A 21,984-nucleotide genomic window follows, 5' to 3' on the forward strand; every position below is an offset into this window, starting at 1 on the left:
CCCTGTACCACAGCGCTGCTTTCAGGAAAGCTGTGCTCTCCTCCTGGAGGGCCTCTCGCTCAAGCCCACCCTCCACCACTCAGAGTCCTGCACGTGCAAGGTGAAGGGTAGCCAAAGCTGCTCTTCTGTCCCAGGCACCACGTTCCAGCACCAGTCGGCGTTCTCTCCCCGGAGCCCGGCTGTCCGTACCGCCTCGGTGGCCCTCCTCCTCTGCCTTGTCCTTGCGTGCCCGTGAGTGCTGTGGCCCCCGACTGGGGTGTAAGACCCCTGGAGGCAGGGGTTAGTTAGTCTTCATCTCCAGAGCTCCCATGGGGCCTTGATGGAAGACATGCTCCAAGCGGACGCCAGCAGCTTTGACTAGAGTAGCAGAGAGCCCAGGGGGACAAGGGGCCCACCGGTGGGCTCCGTGCAGTTCCGCCGGGCGAGCGAGCAAGCAGACCCGTGTGGGAGCGTGGGGGAGACTCTCTCTACTGCCGAGCTGCCCAGTGATGCTCTCTCCCAGAGTGTGCACATATACATGGGCCGCCCCGACGTCCTGACCTTCCCAGCACCAGGTGGCACGGGGACAGGGGAAGGCTCGGCTTCTGGCTTCCACACCAGCCTCCTCCTCCCTCTACCCCGCTGGGCTGCACGAGTGAACTTTCCCCACGAGCCCGGCCTGGCCTGAAAGCACAACTGTGCCACGGGGAGCTCAAGGGGAGCTCGAAGGCCATGCACGGCCTCTTCTGGGCCGTGCCACAGCCAAGGCAAACATGCCTCGACAAAGCGCAGGGAGGGTAGGGTGCACAGAGATGGAACAGCAGGGCATGGGCGCCAACACTGTCCTCAGGTTTGGGAGGACAAGGGACAGAGTACCGGCGGGTCTGCAATGGAGAGAAAAGCCTTCTGGAAGAGTGACACGTGTTCCCATCCCTCCATGGAAGGCTCTGGAGGCTGTGTGGGCTGCAGGGTCTGACGCATCAAACATGGGACTACAGTACTGGGTCTTCTACCATTTCCTCCCTCTTTCGGAAAAGGTCTGACGCTGGGCTTTCTGCAGAGCGACGCAGCCGGCAGGTGCCAGACAGCTGGGGCCTGTGTGTGTGGCCCAGAGTCTGGCCCCGGAACAGCCCTAGCCTGCTCCCCTGCACCAAGGACACATCGCCCCCTCCTCCGAAGGGCCAGATGGCCGTGTGTAGATTTCTCCCCACTCCATTTTTATCTTCTCCAAGATTTGCAGGTTTCTGCACACATTTCCATCACGGGTGACATTCACGCTCCCTTCTGTATCTGTTTTCTCGACAGGAGATGCCTTTCCGTGGTCTTTCCATGCCAACCCCCCTACCCGTCCCAGCAGTCCCTCCGAAAAGGTCCTTCCTGGAGGCTTTAGCACACGTGGGTCCGCAGCTGTGCGCTGCCATCCTGCTGGGCCCGGACATCCGTCTCTCACCTGATTTTCCCACCAACCTTGAGAGATCAGCATCCAAGTCTCCATTTCACGGAGGAAAACCAAGAGGAGAAAAAAGATAAAGCCCAAGGTCATGGCCGTTAAGTGACAGTCACGGAAGCCGCCTGAGCCCAGCACACACTGCTTCGGGTGCCCTTCACACAGGTCCATTCCAGAAACCCCCAGAGATGTCCCACGCCTGCGCTCTACTGCCCCCTCACCAGCCCGCCGCGGCAGGGCTCTCCCCTCTCCCATCACCAAGGGCAGGCCAAGGCTCTCCTGAGTGGTTTGTGGGTCTCAGAGTAAACCAGCTCCCCCTTACCCATGTCTCACACAGGCTGTCTTCTGTAGCATCCCCACAGCTCTTCCCAAAGTCCCAACAGTCAGCGGAGAGTCTGGAAAATTCTAACTGAGTTCCCCAAACCTTCAAGCTCCTGTCCAAGGACTCATGGCTCTGAATGGTACCTCTCAGCCCTGTTTGGACCATGTGGATAGACCAACCACTAGGTCAGTAAGATGGGGCTCTGCTGGTGTCTCAACAGCCCACCTCCTGGGTGGCCACAGAAAACCTCCCTCTGGCCCCCAGGATCTCTCTGCAGCCTCCAACTACCAAAACAGTTCTCCTCCTCCTGCACACTAAACAAATACCCTGGGAACCCCCTCTTCTCCCTGCTCCATGCCCCCACTGGTCCCCACACACACGTGAAGCAGGCCTCTTCCTGAGTGCAGCCCTAGAAACTTCCTGTTCCCTCCGGACGGCCTCTGGAACACACGCCCCTCCTACCTGTCACCCTCTCAAATGGCAGCCGCTTGGGGAAGCTAAGATTCTGCACCCAATTCTAATGTGTGGCTCCCCCCTCACGCCACTGAGCGATTCTCTAAGACAACAGCGGGGTGTCCTAGAAGTCCACTCGGTCCTCACACCGTCGGCCTGGAGCCAGCGTCCGGTACCCCGTTCCGCCGGTTCAGGGCCCCGTCCCCCAAGACCGCCCCCTCGCTCCTGCTTCTGACATCTGCTGCCAGTCGGGTTGTTCCCAGCTGGACACCCGAGGTTCCCTCCTTGGGCTCGATTCATCTACCAGAGCTCAGAGAAACGCTGTATGTATGAGCTCCCGGTTTATTATGAAAGGACGGAACTCGGGAACAGCCGGGCGGGGTATGGGGTCGGGGCGTGGGGCTTCCGCGCCCTCACACTGTCCTCCCCAAACCTCCACGTGTTCACCGGCCCAGAAGCTCTACGGCCTGTCCTTTTGGAGTCGTATGGACACTTCGTTATGTAGGCATAATTGATTAAAACACTGGCTACTGGCAACTGATTCAAACTCCAGCCCCTCTCCCCTCCACAGAGGAGGCTGAGGCGGAATGTTCCATCCTCTAATCACAGGGCTGGGGTCCCAGACAACCAGGGCCCTTCCTCAGGTGCCTTCCAAAAGCCACCCCACTAACATAACAAAAAACACCTTTCTGGCTCTCATTCCAGAGGTTTTGGGAGCGCTGTGCCAGGAATGGCACGAGGACCAAATATGTATTGATTTTAAAATCCGGCACCCAGCAGCCATCGCCCGCCCATCCACCCCAGACTGATACCCACCACTCGCCCTGTAACTCCCCTTCCGAGCCCTTCCCATGGCTGGACCACAAGTTCCTCCCCGCCCCGCCAGACAACTCTCTTCCCTCCCCCCTCCAAACTCCCTAGCTTTCAATCACTTGTCATCAGACCCTCACCCACTACCCCTCACTGCTGCCATCAACCAGCAACCCCCATATCACGCCCCCTTATTTCTCGATGATTTTAGCTCCCGGGCCACAGTCCCTCCCTCCCACACGACTCCCGTCTTGATTCTCAGTCATTTCAATACACAACACGGATGATCCTCCCTCCGCCCCCAGGTGCTCAGACTTTTCTCTCTCCCTACAGCCCTCCACCCCTCTGTCATAACCTGTCATTGATTTTTAACTCCAACCTAGCCATAATTTTCATGTCATGCGTCCCCCTCTGCAACTGACCCCCCCATGCTTCCAATCACCTTTACCTGCCTGTTTTCCACAGCACTTACCCCCTTCCAGCATGCCACAGAGGGGGAGTGCAATATGCCCCCCAAAATACACCACTGTGGCACACTGATCATTTTGCATTAAAGCTAGTTTAGAAACAGCAGGTGCAAGAATGAGACTCTGACTCCCCTCTGTCCCCCTGAAAGCAGGAGGTAAATCATTCCATGAGAAGGAATCTTTCCTGGACCAGGAGGGCAGAGGGCATGCTTATCACCAGAGACAGGGAATCCAAGGCTGAGAAGGTTGTTTAACCAACCCCTGTTACCCCTCACTAATTGAGCCTGCCAAGCCCAAACCTGTCTCTCCAATTCTTTGCAAGTTTATAGTTTCTTTGTCTAAAAGGTGAAAAAGCTGCCGGCTTTGGTCACTTCCTTGAGCCTCCTATCTTGGGGGCTCCCCTAGCAATTAAATTTTTCTCTCATTTATCTGTTCTGTGTACATTTAATTATTAGACTGGCCAAAGAACCGAAAAAGGAGGAGAGAGAATGTTTTCCTCCCCTACATTCTGAAAGTTACTTACTTGTTACATTTTCATTTGTTGGGTGTCATTTGCATGTAAGCTTCATGAAGGCAGCGATGCTGATATCCCCAATACAGGAACAGCTCCCAGTGCAAATACAGACGCTAAACAAATACTTGTTGAACGAATGAGTGAATTATAATCAACATCCAATTTCCCATAAGATCCACAAGGACAGGGCCAGATCTGTCTTAGTCATCCCTGGAGGTACTCAGTAAATAAGGCGTAACAGAGGGCATGGAGGAGCAGAGGCAGGACATAAGATGCGCCCGGCTGGGCTCACCCCACTTCAGGCAAGGTGACCCCCTTGGACTTCAGCTCTTCCCCCCACCCCACCCCACTGGCTGCCACCTTGACACAGGTGTTGACTCTGATAAGCCCAAGCACACAACACCAGAAGCCCTTGGGCACAGGGACAGGAGCACATCCATGGGTTTCTGCCTCTGCCATGCAAACATATGATCCTACGGACAAGGGGGGACTGATGTTACCTGTTACCAACCACTTGCAAATTTTCTTTCCAAAACAGATGACCTAGAAAACCCTCAACTGTGAACTTCTGCCAGCCAAAAACATGCAACAAGGTCCCATCCAGGTTTCTGATCATTCCAGCCTGTGACTTCCTCTTCTAGCCGCACCCATCATTCACCAGGTTAGTTTAGCTGTTGGTGGGTAAGAGACGTGCTCCAGGGAAAGGGACATATAAATAAGCCAAACAATTTTTTTTTATTTTTTAAAGATTTTATTTATTTATTTGACAGACAGAGATCACAAGTAGGCAGAGAGGCAGGCAGAGAGAGGGGGAAAGCAGGCTCCCCGCTGAGCAGAAAGCCCGATGTGGGGCTCGATCCCAGGACCCTGGGATCATGACCTGAGCCGAAGGCAGAGGTTTAACCCACTGAGCCATCCAGGTGCCCCTAAACCAAACAATTTTTATAAGAGTCCTGGAGAGCGCCAAATTTCATTGCTTCAGTTTCAGTCTGACCTCTTACCTAGGATGATGGGGCTTGAAACCTCACCTTCTACAGAGATAAAGTGTGGCTTGATTGGTAAAGCGTTCCTGAAAACCACATCACAAAGGCGCCTTCCCACGTTTCCACTCAGGTTCCTAACGGACAAGTCCTTCTATTGCGGCCAGGAGATCCCCAGCTACAATGATGTAGTCAGAACACACAACGGGACGGGATGGGACGGGATAGGATGGGGAAGGAATGGAAAGGAAAGGGAAGGAAAGGAAAGAAAAGAAAAAGAGGAAGGGAAGGGAAGGGAAAAAAAGCTCTCATGCGTCTTTGAGGCAAACAATGCAGGCAACCCCTCAAGTGTGAAACACTGACAAGTATGATGGGTTCTGGGTTCTGAGTCGTTGCCGAGAAGAGGGAGGGAGCCGGGGCTTTGGAGAGCTCACAGCCCTGCTCCTGTCAAGACTAATATCGCTGTCACTGATCAGATGCAGACCCAGACCAACGGGCCTACATATCGGAGATTTAGATCCCCGCTGCGTGATCTGAGTAACGTCCTTGTAGTCGTGATCACAATGTACAGCTCAAGACTGAAGAACGGCGTCACTCTGAGACCCTCCACCGAGATGTGACAGAAAGGACCCTGGGAGAACGTGGAGACAAGGATGAGGAAAGAAAGACAGCAGGAGGTTCTGGGCAGAAGGCATCTGTGGACGGCTCAGACAGATGTGCGAACAGCTGTGCACACATCAGAGCAAATCCCTGCTTCGAACCCCTCTCTTTTAAAGGGGGGCTGGCAGAACTCCCCGGAGGTACGTCTTTCTCAATGACAGCTTAAACCGCAAGGTGGACTCTTGAAACAGAGGTCGTTTTTCTCAGGGAATTGTAGAAGTCTTGCAGAGTGTGCACCCCAGGGCGGAACAACATCCGTAACGGCCGCCAGCCCGTCTGTGTCCTGGACACGTTACCCTAACCGAGGAACTCACCCTCTCGGAACCCCGCCCGTTCCTCCTCGGTAAATCCAAACGGTTAAAGGAAAGGGTACATATGCATAATCGATACACGGTAGTTCCCTTCCCCCGGCTCAACTCACTCTTCTGCAGAAACAGAGCAAGACCGCGTAATGACCATCTGGCATGACCCTCTGTCTGTCCGGCACCTGCAGGGCTGGGGCCTCAGGGATAAGGATCCCGGGTCATCGCAGAATGCGCAGCTGGCCAGGGGGCCGGGAAATGATGGGTCTGGTTGGAGAGACCACCAGGGCTCCGGGCGGGCGGGTTTCTTGCCAGAGGATAAAGTAGCCTTCTCTTCCCTATACACATTCTCCAGAAATTTCTACCAAGTACATACAGAAATCAGTGCCAATACTATAGTGGTTGCGAGGATACGGACTTGGCCTCAGGCCACTGTCATCAGGCGTGGGCAATCACGTGGCCACAAGGGGACAAACAAGGCCAACTGTGAGTTTGCAGGGCTAAATGCAAACACGGATGGAGGCAGCCTCCCAGAGGAAAGCTTGCATTCTAGCACATTCCACCTTTCTCCTCTTTCGTGACATTTCCGGGGTTGCGCCAATTTCACCAAGTGCTTAAAAGGCAGCTGAGGCCGCATCGATTTTCCTGAGGAGAACCTCCTTCACCCACCCAAGCTCTCCCCTTGCAGAAGAGGCTCCCAGAGGCTTCGGTGTGACCCGGACCGGGGTGATGCCCCACTCTTGGTATACTCTACTTAATTATTTAAGGAATGAGACATTGTTTCCTTTGTGGGCAACATTTTCAGAACATTTAAAATTCATGGGAGAAGCCAAGGAGTGGCTTTTTTTAGCTCCCTCCCTTAAAGCAAGTGATATGGCTTTCAATCAGACTGTGGGATTCCAATTCTAGTCTTCCAGAATATTCCAACCTTGGTGAGGCATGCCTACTTTTAGAAAAAAAGACTGAGAGAAAACAAAACATTAAATACAAAAAAAAAAAAAAAAGAGGAAGTTCTGACAGAGCCAAACTTGATTAATCATCACTTTTGTCTCACGGGAGTCACTTTTAAATTTAGCAGCTCTGACTCTGTTGGTGCCAAGGTAAGGTAGGAACCCAACCATCCCTCAAGCACACTGGGTGCGGGGCCTACAGGAGCCCCCCCAGGAGAGAAAGCTGTGCTGGACCCCAGCCCATGAGCGCCCCCAGCTCCACGGGGTAGAAGGGAGCCCACTGCCACACACCATGGAGGTGGGCGAAAGGGGGCCCATGACGGGGCTCACGGGCCCCGAATGAGTTGTGGGGAGGAGCGAAGGAACCTACTTCCCCCATCCCCGGAGGAGTCAGCTGAGGCCTCCAGACAGGTGGAGGACCCGCTCCCCAAGACGGTATTTAATTCTCCAGAAGGGCAGGCAGGTTTCCCAGGATGCCTGGAGCCCAGAGCTGTGCGCCTGAGCGCCTGTCAGGGCTTCATCTCGGAGCCACTCTCCCTGAGGACAGAGAAAACCCAGCGACACCCCGAGTGGTCTACACCTCAGAACAAGAGCACCTGGACAGAGTTCCTGCCGGCGTCGCAGGCCCCCCTGGTTCTGTCAGCGGCCCTGCGCGTACCCCACCTGCGACAGGTCCCCACCTGCGACAGGTGCTTGCAGCATCCCTCAGACGCCCACAAAGCCAAACCCGGGCTCACTGTGCCTCCCTCTCCCTGACTCAGGCTGGCCCAGTCGAGTCCACACACCATGAGCCCCCTCACACCAAGTGACAGCTGGTGGCCTGCGTGGAATCCCCTCCCCCACCTGCTCCTCCGGACCCCAGTTCCCCTCCCCAGCTAAATGCACCCCCAAGTTTTTCCAGCAGTGGTGCTAATCCCATCTGGGTTCATAGACCCCTTTGAAAATCTGATAAAAACGATGGGTGTCTCCCCAGAAAAGCACCTGCATAGGGTGCCCCATGCAGTTTGGGGGCGGGACGTTCACAGACCCCTGAACGGCGGAGAAACCACTCTTTGAGACCCTCCCAGAGTTGGGGGGGGGGGCTCGGCTGGCCCAGTCAGGGGAGCCTGCGACTCTTGATCGCAGGGTCCTGAGTTCGAGCCGCTTGTTGGAGGTAGAGATTAATTCAGTATTGAAAAAACAAAGACAAGACTAAACATAGAAAAAACCACGCCACCCTCACAGAACGTGTCCAGACCCCTCCCGCTCTGCTGCCCCCCCTCCCACGCAGCGCCTCCTTTATCATAGCTACTACAGGCTTCCACTAAGGTCATCAACGTCTCTGTGGGCGCTTGGGACGGACACACCACCAGGGCTGACTCACACGGAGCTCACCTTCAACTAGAAGGCCCCGAGTCTCTCACACGCTCGGAAAGATCTGCCCGTCCGCACACCGCGAGACGTGAACCCTTCCCACCCTTCCCGGTCCCGGGCCTCTCTCGGGCTCCAGGCTCCTCCCTACACCGTCCAGCCCTCCAGGGACTCGCGGACACCCGTCGGAGAGCCGCAGACACCAGCAGCCCCAGCGGGGGTCACACCTTCCCTGAAACCCGGTCGGTCCATGAGGACCACGCACAGCTCTGCTCCTCTCCCGCTGCCTGTAGGCAGGGCCCCAGCGGAGACAGAGGATGGTGTCTTTGTGGCCCTGGCAGGTGACTCTTGCCATCCAGGCCCCCTGCCTTCTGCCCGTGCTCCCGCTAAGTCATTTCCTGCCACCGATCAGGGCGTCAGCTCCGGGCCCGGCTTCACTCCCCACCTACCTCCTGTCACGGTCACCATCCACCTGGATACCCCCAACGCCCTGAACTCAGTTCTAGTCCTCCGCTGCAATGCCTTCTTCCCTGTACCCCTCAGGGGCATTCTCCCACAGCCATGCGCGGGACCCCTTGTCTCCAGAAAGCAGCCCCCGGAATGTGACCTTCGGGCCCCTGGCTTCCTGCCCACACGGCTCAGCCTCCCTGCCTCCACTAACCTACGTGCTCTCCGCCAGCCACCTCCTGGCTTCCCTCTCCTCCTCCACGGCCCCTACCCAGCCCATGGGACCATCACTGCTGCCGGGGCCGTGTGAATATCCTACCTCTCCGGCCTGGGGAAACACCCGCCCGGTGCACCCTGCCATCCGCCTGCCTTCAGGCCCACACCCAAGCCACTGGGCGACACCGCAAAACTGGGTGGACAAGTTTCGCTCTAAATGCATGTTTTCTGACCTCAATCTGTCATTGCGCAGTGGCCCACAAGCTTGGGGTTGCCTACCAGGCTGGCCACCTACTCCCAGACAATTCATGCCTCCTTCTGCTCCAACCACCCGCCCCTGCCCTCCACCCTGGCTCTCTCGTGACCCTGCCCCCTACTTCTTGGAGAAAACAGGAGCCACGTCCAGAGCTCACGTACCTTCCACCACACCCAAACCTGCCTGATTCTGCCCCTGCTGGGGCCTCCTCCCACGACAGGTGCCTCCCTCCCCGCTCCAAGGGACGGCCCTTCCTCTGGGACTGAACCCCAGCTCTGGCATCCCCTGTGGGCCTCCGCCCCTCCGCCATCCACCTCCTCTTAGGCGGCATCCGCGTCCACGGGCACTGGGGTCTTCCCATCTTGGATACGTCTCCCCTTCACCAGCGGCTTCTCCCATTTCTGTCCTATTCTCTGCTCCCGCTCTGCTGCCCAGCCTCTCTGCATTGTCAACCGCATGGCCCATGGTTCCACCGCGCCACTGATCCTGCTCAGGTGGGGGCCGCCAGCAGGTGCCACTGCCGCCCCCGCCGGTCGGAGGCCACCTCCCAAAAGTGCAACACAGATACCCAAGCCCTCCCCTGAGACATTTCTCTATCGGTCACCCTGATGCCATCAGCCAGGTTCCTCCGCCCTCCCTGCCACTCCTCCCCCACCCCCCACCCTCGCTTCTGGGCTGGCTCCTTGTCCTGTACCACTGTGGAGACAGGTGCTCTGGGCTCGACCCCCAGCCCTCTCCTCCTCTGCCCACCCTCTCTCCATCGCCAACCTGCCCTATGTCCAGTCTGACTTCTGCTGAGTCCCACATGCGCATAGTTAACTGTCACTCCACTCACGGCCTCAAACTTGACATGCAGATCCTTGACCTTGACTCCCCAGCCCTGCTCCTGACCTGCAGCTTCCCCACATCTACTAGGCGCTTACGCCAGAAACCAAAGGAGTCCTCCTCTTTCCTCCCTCTCCCTCATCCCTTACCCCACATCTAGTCCCTCGGAAAGTCCTGGCGAACCCATCTCCAAGCTCTGTGGAATCCACCCATTCGCCTTCGTCTCCTCTGAGACCTTCTTAGCCTCAGACAGAATCCTCCGTCACCCGGAGCCCAGGGACCTTGCCCCTGCCCCAGTTCTTGTCCCCTTCCTCCCCAGGCGCCACAGAGCACAGGAATAATCTTCCTAAAAACTTAAGGAGTGCGTCACGTCTCTGGTGAAACCTTCAATTTTCCTGATTTCAATTTCTCCAACATTCTAGACGGCTCCTTCCCACTCTGTCTGTGCGTCTGCTCCTCCCTCTCCCTGGAATGTTCTGTTTGTTCTTCACATGAGGTAGCGGCTTACAGGTCCCACCTTCTGAGAGGCATCTCCGAGCTTCGCATGCTCAAGTCCGTCTCGAGCTCTGCCTCGTTCCCTCACAGCACGGAGCACGACTTGCAGGTCGTTTTGTTTATGAATCCATTCACGATCGGGTGTAGGCTGGAGACACGTGGAATCTGTCTCCTTCACTAAAACGTAAATTCCTTGGTAAGAGGGACCATGTCTGATTTACTCGCTAGGGATTACTATCGAAAACCATGAAATCTGGGATATGCCAGCTTCAGATACATTAAAACTTATTTCACCTGTTGCTTTTTGCTTTTTGAATGTGGACGTTAGAGCATGAAAAATTCCATATGCGGCACTGATTTTTCCATAGGGCTGGCGGGTCCGGTTGTCAAGGATGGGGGAGAGGCAGTTGATGACAGGTTGACAGAACACTGTGTTAGAACGAAATGCTTTAGGTGATAAGCAATACACAGGGGCACGGGCCAAGTCCTCAGGGTCCGCCCGAGGACAGGCGGGTCAGGCTAGGCAACGGCAGGCTTGAAATGCCACGCATGAGGCTGAAGCCACAGATGGTTGCCATGAGCTGGCCGCCTCACCCGTAGCTTCCATCGGCTGGGCGACACGTGTGCACATGCGAAGACCAATGCTGGGAAGACAGGACGTGTTCCAACATGGTCGGACAGCAAGTGTTCTAAAGCCCAGGCGAACTCTAGTGGCTTCCCAGGCCATTGTGAACGAACGAACACGCAGTCTGGATATTCTTGTGTGCGTGATGCTCAACACTCCCCTCTCCTCCTCCCCCTTCTTAAAGAACTAGGCTCCTGTAGAGAGACAAGGCTTTGCTGTGACTCGGTCTCTCTGGCCAGCTCGACTTTGGGCCGTCGTGAGACTCCCTGAGTGGGGCTGAGTTGGGGGGCGAAGTACAGCAGCAACCAGCCCACCTTCCACGAGACACCTGCTCAGCCCGACAGGGGCGGGGGCCCCAGTGAGCCGCCACCGCCCCGCCCCACCCCTGCCCTCCGGCATCCAGCTCACTCTGCAGGTCAGCACAGCAATGTTCATCCCCCCCCCCAAGAGATGATCTGCTCCCGTGGAGCAAGGAGATCCACTTCTCACAGAGATGAATAAACTTAGAGATCTCATTACTCGAAGAGGGCATGCTGGCAAGAATGCTAATGCATTTTTGAGAGAGGGTCTGGAAGGATTATTACAACAGAATGATGACTGGCCTCTCGGAGGAGCGAGGGCAGAAAGGGGACCGATGGGGACGAAGCAGGCTCACTCTCCTCCCGCACAGTGGCCCCCAGCTGCAGAGGGCACAGCCCTCGGGGTCCAGCCTACTCCATCTCTGCACGCCCACCGTCAGGGTCTGGAACCGCCTGCCTGCTCCCGCCCCAGGCCGCTGGGCATGCTGGCGACCTCTGAGCTGAGGCGACTGGCCCCTCACAGACTCCTGCTCTTGGGGCTCCAGCTGGGCCCTCGAGGTTACTCACAGGGTGTACCTGCCCCCGGCTAACTCCCTGCCCCAACCTCCACAAGCAGATGCACCTTTTATTTCTTCCTGACCTACCCCGGTCCTCCAATCAGTTCTTTAGCTCACGCTGAGAAGGAAAAGCCCAGCCCCCGAGCTCCTTGTGCCCCTTCCCGCCACAGCCTCAGAAGGCCTCCGTCCCTACGCCACCCCACCAGGTGAACATCTCCGAGGACTGCCCTCCAGCCCCTCCGGAGGCTCTGGCCTCTCCCTCTCTCTAGTATCTTCGGTCTCCTCCTTTCCTTTGCCCTCAGCTCCCGACGTGCTCAGTTTATGAGGTGAAGTCAACCCTCCTTCCCCCGGCTCGCCTTCCTCTTCAGCCAGACTGTCTCCTCCTCACCACGTATCCGCTCCCTGACAGGCCTTAAACGGGCTGGAGCTTTACCCTGGACTGGAGCTCCCTTAGAATCCACCCGTGCCCCAACCCCCCCCCACCGCGGTATTTGGGGTGTACCTTGGATCCCTACGTTTCTGCAAGCTTTCTGAGGCGTTGGCTCTAGGAGCAGCCATGCTCTCTGCCTCCCCTCCTCTGGCCTCTGTCTCTTCCACTGGCTTCTTCTCAATCCCTTCAACTGTCATGCAGAACTATACTGTCATCTTCTGGACCTGTCCTCTCCTCGGGAGACGGACTCCAGAGGAGGCGGCTCCCAAGTCCGTTCCTCTAGCTCTCTCCTGACTGCTGAGCGCCAGAGCCGAATTTCCACCTACAGAAGCCACCCCATGCAAGATCCACCCCAGACAGAAATTCACCACATCCACCCAAAACTAAGGTCTCCCATCTGCCCCCCCAAAAAACTGCACCTCCCCTTATGATCCTGACCTCAGCCAATGGCACCAGCCGCACAGTCAAGAAACATCTCAACAGCTGGCCCCCGGCTTCTTCCCATTCCCTCATCGCAGCAAGCAAGAGCTGTGGGTCCCCTGGCCTTGTGACTGACACAGGGCATGTGGCCCCAGGAAGCAGATCTGAAGAACATGGGCTTTGCTCCCAAACAGACTTAAGCTGGAGTCCCCAGCTCTGTCCCTCCCTGTGGGGATCCGTGCAGATCACGGAGTCTCCCCAGGGCCAGCTTCCCCAGCCATGAGAGCAGACGCTGCGGGATGAAGGGAGATACAGACGCAGTAACACCCGCTAACGTCTCCTGAGGTGGTGGCTCCGGTTGTGTCCCAAATTAGGGATGTTTTAGGAAAGACTCTCCAGCCCTCCCAGCAGGTGGGAGGCCCCAGCAAGATGCCGGACATATACGGTCCAGTTCCTGGTATTTCCAGTATTCCCAGAGGCTTCCTCGGATCCCTCACGGAACCGGGCGAGGTTCACACCACGTACACCCGCGCTGTGTCTTCTCTCCCCTCTCCCCCCTCTGCTCCCGGCATGGTCCACGGAACAACGTCCTTGCTCCCAGTATTATTCTCATCTTCAAGCTCAAGATGTTCCCTCCTGGCCTGCAGACTGAAGTCCAAACCCCCGGGGGACAGCACGCCTCCGCCTCCCACCCGATCCTCTCCCGCTCCCTGAGCTCACTGCCTGCCACTGCCTCCTCCCAGGACTGCCTGCTCCCCTCTGTCCCGCCTCACCTCTGGCGGGCTCCCTGCCACTCCCGGGACTAAGTCCCAGCACTCCCAGGACTAAGTCCCAGCACCGTGGCACAGAGGCCTATACCTTCCCGACCTTCTGCACTCCCTATCTGACTGTGCACCCCTCGCTCCCCCTGGCCTCCACTGCTCCCAGCTAAGGCACATCAAAATGTGCCCCTTTCCTCGGCTCCTCACGATGACCCTGTGACGTCAGTACTGTAACTGCTCCCAGTTCACAGATGAAGACAAGGAGGTTCAAAGGAGGTCAGCGTCTCCCTCCCAGTCACGCAGCAGGTGAATGGGAAGCCAGGACGGAGTCCAGGACCTCGTGCTCAAGCTCCGTGCTCCACCACTTCCCGTGGGCCCCGGCAGAGCTCTGTGTCTCAATATCTCGCACCCACCCTGCCCAAGCTCCTCCTCATCTGCCTGGGAAACTCCTATGCATCCTTCAAGACCCAGTTTGAAGGTCACCTCCTTCAAGAAGCCTTCTCACACCTTTTCTGGAAGAAAGCACTTCAGTCTTGTTCCTATTACAACAACGGGGCCAGGCCCCTCCTGACCTGCTCACCACCGTTCTCCCGCAGGAGGGCGGGGAGCCGGTTCCACAACCTCTGTCTCCTGCTGCCTGGCCCGGAGGTGGCGCTCAACAGCCGGGCGGTGGTCGCTGGACAGAGGCTCCAGAAAGGTACAGGAGCTGACGAAGAGATGAGGGGTGATGAGAAAGGAGTTAGGACTCCTGGGAGCAGGTGAGGGCCAGGCAATGCAGGGCCCTGAACAACACTGGTTCATAGTCTACACGGCCCCTGGCCCCATATTCCCCGGGGCTGATCCATGGGTAAAGTCCGTCCGGTGACCACCATCCCCCCGGACTAGAAGCCCCAGGGAGCCACACACGGATGGTCTCCTGGCTGAAGGAGGGAACGTGGGACGAAGCAAGTCAAGGGTTCTCCAACCAGCAGCGCAAATCCTTAGTCTGAGGCCCAGAACGGGGAGAAACCCCTCATTTTCTCCTCCCCACGAAAGCAACTGGCCAGCCGACTGGCTTTCTGGCCGGCGTACGTGGGTGGGCTCTCCTGAGCTCCCCCGTCCCCCGGCCAGTGACCGTCCCGTGCCCGCGCCCCCGAGCGCTCTCGTGCGGTGCGCAAGGCGTCCGAGCGCAGACTTCATGCTGTCCGGCCCGGTGACAGGGAGCCGCCTCTGGCACTGCTTGGGGCTGGGAGCAGCCACGGTTGTGGGGGTGGGGGAGTGCACGAGAGGATCCAAGATGAGGGATGGTGCATCCCTGACCACATATTCCAGAAGGTTCCTCAGGGCTCACCGGCCGAACCCCACCCAGCGCAGGAACGACGGCCAGGCTGACAAAGCTGGCCACCAGGCGTTGGGGACTTAGGGGTCAGGCACCGTGCTCAACACCTCACACCCTCCCCCCCACCCCCGCTCAGTCACCTCGCTGTGCAGGTACAGAGGACAGCGACCTCTGAGAGAAAGTGACCCGTTCAAGCACACAGCCTCGGGCGCTGGGTTTGCCCTTTACTTCACCGTCCTCCTGGTCCCCCTGACAGGTGGCCCTGTGTGACCCGAGGGGAGCCACTGGGTGAGAGTTCTGTCCTTGGTCACCCGGAGGCGGCAGGGAGCTGTCCCTCGAAGCCAGCTCTTGGGGAGCTCCTCCTCCAGCTCTCTGGAGCCTTCCAGAACAGGCTCCATTCCTCCTCCCCATGAGGACCTCCCGGGCCCTCCTCCCCCAGGGCAACAGGAGGCGAAGCAGGTCTCCTCCCTCCCTCCATGAATCCCAATTAAAGGTCCCAGAAGGAATCCACTGGCCAGACAGCAGCGTCTGCGCTCTTCCCCTCTAATTGGGTCCCCGTGGATACCCCCGACCCAATAACCCACAGACGGGAGTACCCCGGGGGCCAGGGGACAAAGAGCCTCAGCTGCCCTGACTTGGGACCTCCCCAGGACGAGGCCTGCCAGAGCCCCTCCCTCAGTGGGGACCCGGGGCTCCGAGTGGGCGGGAGACACCCGCGCCCCGCGGCTCGGCCTGCACACCTCTCGGGCTGACCGCCCGGGCTGGGGGCGACGCCACCGTCCCCGGCCCCCAGAGCAATAACCACGGGACTATCAGCTGGGCTTGTGAATAAAAATGCTTTTCTCCCCCCTTTAATCTCTCTAGTCGTTGACAAATGTCTAAATGTGTTCCCCACAAGCATATTTTTATTCTAACAAGCTAATTTGAAATATAATTTAAATAAATTCTCCCCGAACGATACCATATGACGAACGGCGCCCGGCGGCAGAACTGCTGGAAACTTCGGGTGGTTTAGTGAGAGCTCCCAACCTGCCACATCCCACGCCGGCGCACCCCACTCGGAAACCGGCCCCCCGATGCCGGGGCTCACCTCCGAACCCAGAAACACTGCACCCCATCAAGAAATGCAGACGCGCAGTAGGGGCCGGGGGGAGGGGAGTCTCACTCAAGATCTAGAAGGTCAGGACTTGGCACCTGAGAGTTCTAATCTTCTGAAAAATGCTTTTTCTCTATTGTAAATCTGTTTCAGGACTGCTGTTTACCTTTTTTCTTTTTTTTTTTTTTACACTGTTAGATTATCAAAGCCTAATTGACATACAGTATCATAGGGGTCTCCTGCTCACTGTTTTTTTAAGAAAGGTGGAGTAAAGATTTTCTTTTCAAGTGCTTCCCATCCCCGTTCCTTTGACCGAAGGGAAGTCTTTTTCCAAAGGTCTTAAATGCCTGTGCTGGCTGAGGTGACAGGTTACAGGATTTATCCAGGTTTTGAGTGTGTTTTAATTGCCTTACAACGAAAGCAGGGACTATAATGTCCTTTCCCTATGTATGTCCCTGTCAACCCTCTTGCCAAGGGAATTCTCCGAAGGAGGGGTGGTGGTGCCCCCCAGGCAAAGGGCTTTGAAGCCAAAGAGGCCCTCAGGGGTGAGTACGGGTGCTTTCGGCTCACAGAGAACCTTCTAGTCCAGGTCTGAAAGGAGAATCACTCTGCCCTGATATTTCCAAACAAGCAGAAAGAATTTGAGCAGCTGGGTCCTAGTCCACCAACCACCCTTAGCAACAACGATGAATCCTTGATGTTCTTACCAAGATTCACTAAGGAGCAGTGACTCACCCAAAATTACACAGTCGCCGCAAATTACCCAATCTTAATTGTGATGCTGGTTTCTCTACCATTTCTTTCCCTTGGTAATTCATTTAGAGCAACCGATTGCTTTAAGGAATTGTCAAAATGTCTCCCCCCCCCAAAAAAAAACCCCTGCCTGCTTTAGAGGGCATTCAAACAAATTTACAAAGATGCATAAAATTTAGCAAAATGACAACTTAGAAGTAGGTGTGGATTTAAAGGCTGCTGTATTATTTATAGTTCCTGGCATGAAAAGATGTCCACTCAAGGTATTTTAAGTTGCAAAACTTATGTTACAAAACAGATGTAGGATATGATTCCATTTTGCTAAAAATACATCTGTTCCAGGTAGGCCTACATCTAGACACAGAGACGCAGACGCACAGGAACACGTCTGCAGAGGCAGACGTCTCACTGCTGGCGGGGGTCAAGCCTGAGACGTGGGATGACGGGTAATTCTCACGTCCTTCTTTACGCTGTTTTGTTTTAGTATGAGCATGTAGCTTTTTTATAATTAGAAAAAAGCAAAGCTATTTTCATTTTGTTAAAAAAAAAAAAAAAGAAGAAGAAGAGGAAAAAGAAGTCGTAGATGAGCCGGCAGGAAGGCAAACAAGGGTAGAGCCGTACGATGGGGCAAGGAATAAAGGTAAAGGACGAGGTCTGGTAAACGTGCTGTGAGTGACCGCGCATTTAACTCCGAGTTCCCCAAGAGCCACTACAGAAGAGAAAACCAACGATTTACAGAAATCACAACGTGCACTTGACAGAAACAAACCCCCGGTGGGCTATGAATCCGCCTTCGAGGGACGGTGTGGGAGCAGCCAATGAGCCCTTGACTCCATCGTCCAGCTCTCAAGGGTAAGGGGTTTGGGGGCTGTTTTCAGCAGGAATGATGGCATCTCCCCAGAGCAAATGTCAACCCAGTGAGGAGTCACTCATTCCCATTCCTTCCTTCCTTCATGCCATACATATCCATTTGGCGTCTATCCCATTCCAAACACTGCGGTTTTTTCCCAGCTCCGGCACAGAAGGGGGCACTAAGGGCCGCCGACATCATGAGGGTGGTCCTAGGCGCTAACAGCCCCCCGGCACCCCCTCCAGCAAGCCGGCGCATCTGTCCTAAATTCCCAGATAGGCTGGCATTGCCTCCAACACCCTTTGCAGGACATTTTGTTTCAACTCACACATAAAGCTGCTACTTCTCTCTGTGGCTTATCTCGAGGCTAAAATACAAACTCCATAAGGACAGGGATGACCTAGCAGGCCTGCTCGTCCTGCACCCTCCAAATGCCTTCCACATGGACAGACTGAATGAGCCTTAGGGAGCAGTTTTGGAAGCCCAAGGCAGGGCCAAGAAAGACAAGGTCCTCAGTGCATCGGAGAGACGATATCTGTTCTAGTCAACACGAACCCCAGAGCAAGGCCTGTACTTTGCAGAAGGAATGGAAAGTCAGAGGGGAAGGAAGGAACAGCAACAGGAGGCTAACCAGGATAGATTACCGAAAGGAGGCCCGAGGTGTCCGATGACCACGGCCGCGCCCGCCGCACATCGCAACGTAACCTTGGCTGGACAAAATAAATGAGTGTGTAAACTGAAGCCAAACAGAACTACAGTAGATCCTGCTTGTAAACACCAGCAGAATCAGCTAAAAGTCACAACAGCAGGCAAGCCGGCTTCTCCGTTACCTTTGCAGGCGGGTAAAAAGATAATCTACAGCCCCAGTACTCGGGTGACAGCTGACAGCCCGAGAATTAACCCAAGTCATAATAAAAGCTAAATGGCTTGCTTTAGCATTAAAAGAAAATTGCACCCAAATGTGATTTCTTTCTCTCTTGGCCCTTGCAACCCTCAATTAAGCAAGCTATATAAAAGGTAATCCAGAAATTATCACACCTTCCAGGCCAGCATCCAAGCAAGGCCACCTGCCACAGTCAAGCATTAACTCAGTCAAGAAATCCTGGGGGCCTCCTAGGTGCCGGTCACCGCGCTAGGTTTTGAAAGACACTGGGGAAAAAGTGAAGACTCGATCCTTGTGGGATACTATTGGGGAAGACAGGTTATAAACACGTAAACAAAGCCCAAGTGATCGCAGGTGTGCCATGGTGAGCTCGTGCAGACAAAAAGGTGTGGCCACGTTAGCAAGCAACGGCCGTGCTCAGGAGAGTCTCTGCAGGTGACCCTGATGTTGGAATTGGAAGCGTGAGAAGGAGGAGGGTATCTGCAGAGCGGAGAGCAAGTTCAAAGATCCCCAGGCAGAGCAAGGACAGAAAGGAGTTTAGCAGAAGGCAGTGAGGGACGGCCAGAGGGACCAGGAAGCTGGGGATGAGGCACAGGCCCGCCCCTTGTGGCTGAAGGGTGTTCGAGGAGGAGGGTGATGGGATCTGATCGGCAGTTTTAAAAGCCAGTCCGCTCGGGGTCCCGTGTGGAGAATGGACTGGAGATACCCAGGGTGGAAGCTGGGGGACCTGTTAGGATGTTGGTCCAGGAAGAAGGCAACAGTGGCCAGGACCAGAGTGGGAGCTATGATCATGAGGACAGGGGGACACCAGATAACATCCTGGTGGTTGAACCATGGGACTCACAGATAGTGAAGATGTGGTGGGTGAGGGAGAGGAGAAGCAAGGACTACTCTTAGCAAGTGGGTGCATGGTGGGGCCCTTGCCTGAGACGGAGAAGATGAAGGGAACGAGAGAGCTGGACGGGGTATCAAGAGCTCCACTCATGGACAAGAGTTGGAAGTGCCCAGAAGGGCTGTGCTGGAAATAAAAACATGGGAGTCACCAGCAGGGGTGCGGTGGATAACACTTTCAGAAGAGAGAGTCAAGGGCACAAAGAGTCCAGTCCCTAAGCAGCCCCATCATTCAGAGGTCAGAGAAGCCACAGTAGGGAGACTGAAGAGGAACCATCAGAAAGGTGAGCAGAAAACCAGGGGAGTAGGGAGGCCAGAAGCTGGAGGGTGGTGGGAGGGTGGGGTGGGGGAGCTCTTCCAGGAAGGAGGGAGTGGCCACTGGTGAGGAACAGGGCCAAGGGGCCAACACAAGGACGGAGATCTGGCAGGTCCCCAGGGATCCCGCCGCCGGGTGCGACTGCAGAGTGTGAAGGGTAACGCACAGTAGAAGAAAGCCGATGGAGGGACATATCTTCTGAGCGGTTTTCAGGTGAAGGAGAACAAAGAAGCAAGAGAGAGAAGACAGAAGCTACAGCTAGGCTCTCCAAGATGGCGGCCACTACCCGCATGGGGCTATTTCAACTTCAATTAAGAATTCAGGTCCTCGGTCACACCAGACACATTTTGAGTGCCCAACAGTCCCATGTGGCCGATGGCAGCTGTATCAGGCCCTGCAGACAGAGCACATTCCCATCGGTGTGGAAAGGTCTACTGGACAGCACTGAACCAAAGCCCGTGTGTATACGGATGAGACAGACCCTGGAGGGAGGGAGGGAGGAGGCCTGACAAGGCAGAGAGGGGACGGGATGGATGGTCCCGGGCGGGGGACAACAGGAGGGCCTGGCCAGCTGCTGAGACAGGGGGCAAGAAAGCCACCAGGGGCAGCCACCCGTGGGACTGCAGGGGGCAGGAACATGAGGCTTTCCTCGGTCTGTGGCTCTTGTTTTGTCAGTGAAGGTGTGTGAGGGGAGAAGAGACAGGTCTCAGGAGAGAAGGTAGGAAACAGCGGCCTCGGGGAGAAAAAGCACAAACTTACTGGGGAAATCACAGTCAGGCTCAATGCAAAACACTTCACAGAAGAGAAGCGGAAACAGTTAATGCCTGACAGAGGAAAAGCATCTTAAGTGGGGAAAAAGTAAACTCAGAATTTTTTTTTTTTCCCCTTAATTCTTGGCCACGTCTGCACAGTCGAGCCATAACAGGGCCGGAGGACCACAGTGAGATTCTCCACTGGCTGCCCTTTTGTTCTTTCCCCGTCCCACTCAACTCTCAGAAAGCATGACATTGGTTCTATTTCCAGTGAAAATGGCTCCCTCCACCCTCCTCTGTCTGAACTGCTTATCCAGCCTTAGCTCCAACCCCATTTCCAGCCGTGCTTTGCGTCACATAAATTACAGAAGAAGGGATATATGGAGATGGCAGAAGTAGGCAGGAGTCACGAACCAGCCCTCACCTCTGCAAAGCGAGGGACAGACACGCACTGAGTGATGAAAAAAGTACAGGAAAGCCACCTCCCACTTAAACTCGATCCCCAAGCCAGCCCTCCCGGATGCTCCACAAACAAGTTGCCTTCTGCTGTTTTCTTCAAGCTTCTGTGAGTAAACATTTTCATTTCCACAGCACTATTTGATCTCAACCACAGAGTTTCAATATTTTTGATCACGCCAGTGTGCGGAGTTGGTTCTGTGGCTGTCTGTGGGGAGGGACACGGAGTTAAAATTACCAGATCCCTTTTATCTTCCATCTTGAGACCTACATTTGCCAACTCCCTCTTCCCCCCGTACATATATTTTTTTTAAGTATGAAATCTGAGAACCTCAAAGTTTCGCCACTGCACAAAGAGCAGCTCTTTCATAGTCTACCAAGAGGTCACTGAAAATGTTACAGAAAACCTGCTTCCCCACCAGTGTGCCTCTAGTATACGCACCTACAGTTTCTCTACGGTGCCAGTCTCTCCTGGACTGGCACCGATGTCTTAAGCAAATCTCTGGGTCCCTTTCCCTCCCCACTGTCCTGTTCATGGGGGTCTGGAGCCCTCACACTGCCTTTCATCAAAATTCCTCTCCGCCTGCCTCTGGTTCTTTCTGACACCCTGCTGACCCCACAGATAAGGTTCACTGGGTAAGAGGACTCCAGAAACTTCCGTGGAGTGAGGTGCCGCAGAGCCACTGACTGGTGGGAGCCAGGCCACCAGGACAGTCGCGTCCCTTTCCACTCCTCCCCAACCCCATACAGAAAAGCACGCTCTCTAAACCCACCCAGCAAACGTGATAAGGGCCGTCTGAAGGGCGCTAAGCACAGCGGCAGGGGACACAGAGATTCAGGAACTCACCACATGCCCACCACCGCGGTGGCCGCTGTCAGGCTGCGGCTTCCCCTCTGCAGATGCACGAAATGTCCTTCTACAAACACTCACCAGCTGTCCAACCTGGGGACAGTCACCGAACCACTGAAGGCATCAGTTTGCTCATCTGTAAAATGGGCAGAACAGCTGCGCCCGGAACAGGGCGGGCGCACCTCGCCGCTGCTCTCGGTGAGCAGGTGTAAGGAGTCCGCGGTGTCAGCACAGCGGCTCCCTGACTCGCGGCG

At 55.7% G+C, this 21,984-nt stretch overlaps 1 protein-coding gene across 4 annotated transcripts in view; it reads right to left on the minus strand.

Annotated features, from left to right (window-relative positions):
- The window catches only part of HOMER2 (homer scaffold protein 2), a 90,577-nt gene that overhangs the window by 65,775 nt on the left and 2,818 nt on the right, over positions 1 to 21,984 (minus strand). The gene's annotated exons all lie outside the window — the stretch shown is intronic.

Source organism: Neovison vison, chromosome 13 (genome assembly GCF_020171115.1).
Source record: "Neovison vison isolate M4711 chromosome 13, ASM_NN_V1, whole genome shotgun sequence".
In the NCBI taxonomy this organism is placed as follows: Eukaryota; Metazoa; Chordata; class Mammalia; order Carnivora; family Mustelidae; genus Neogale; species Neogale vison.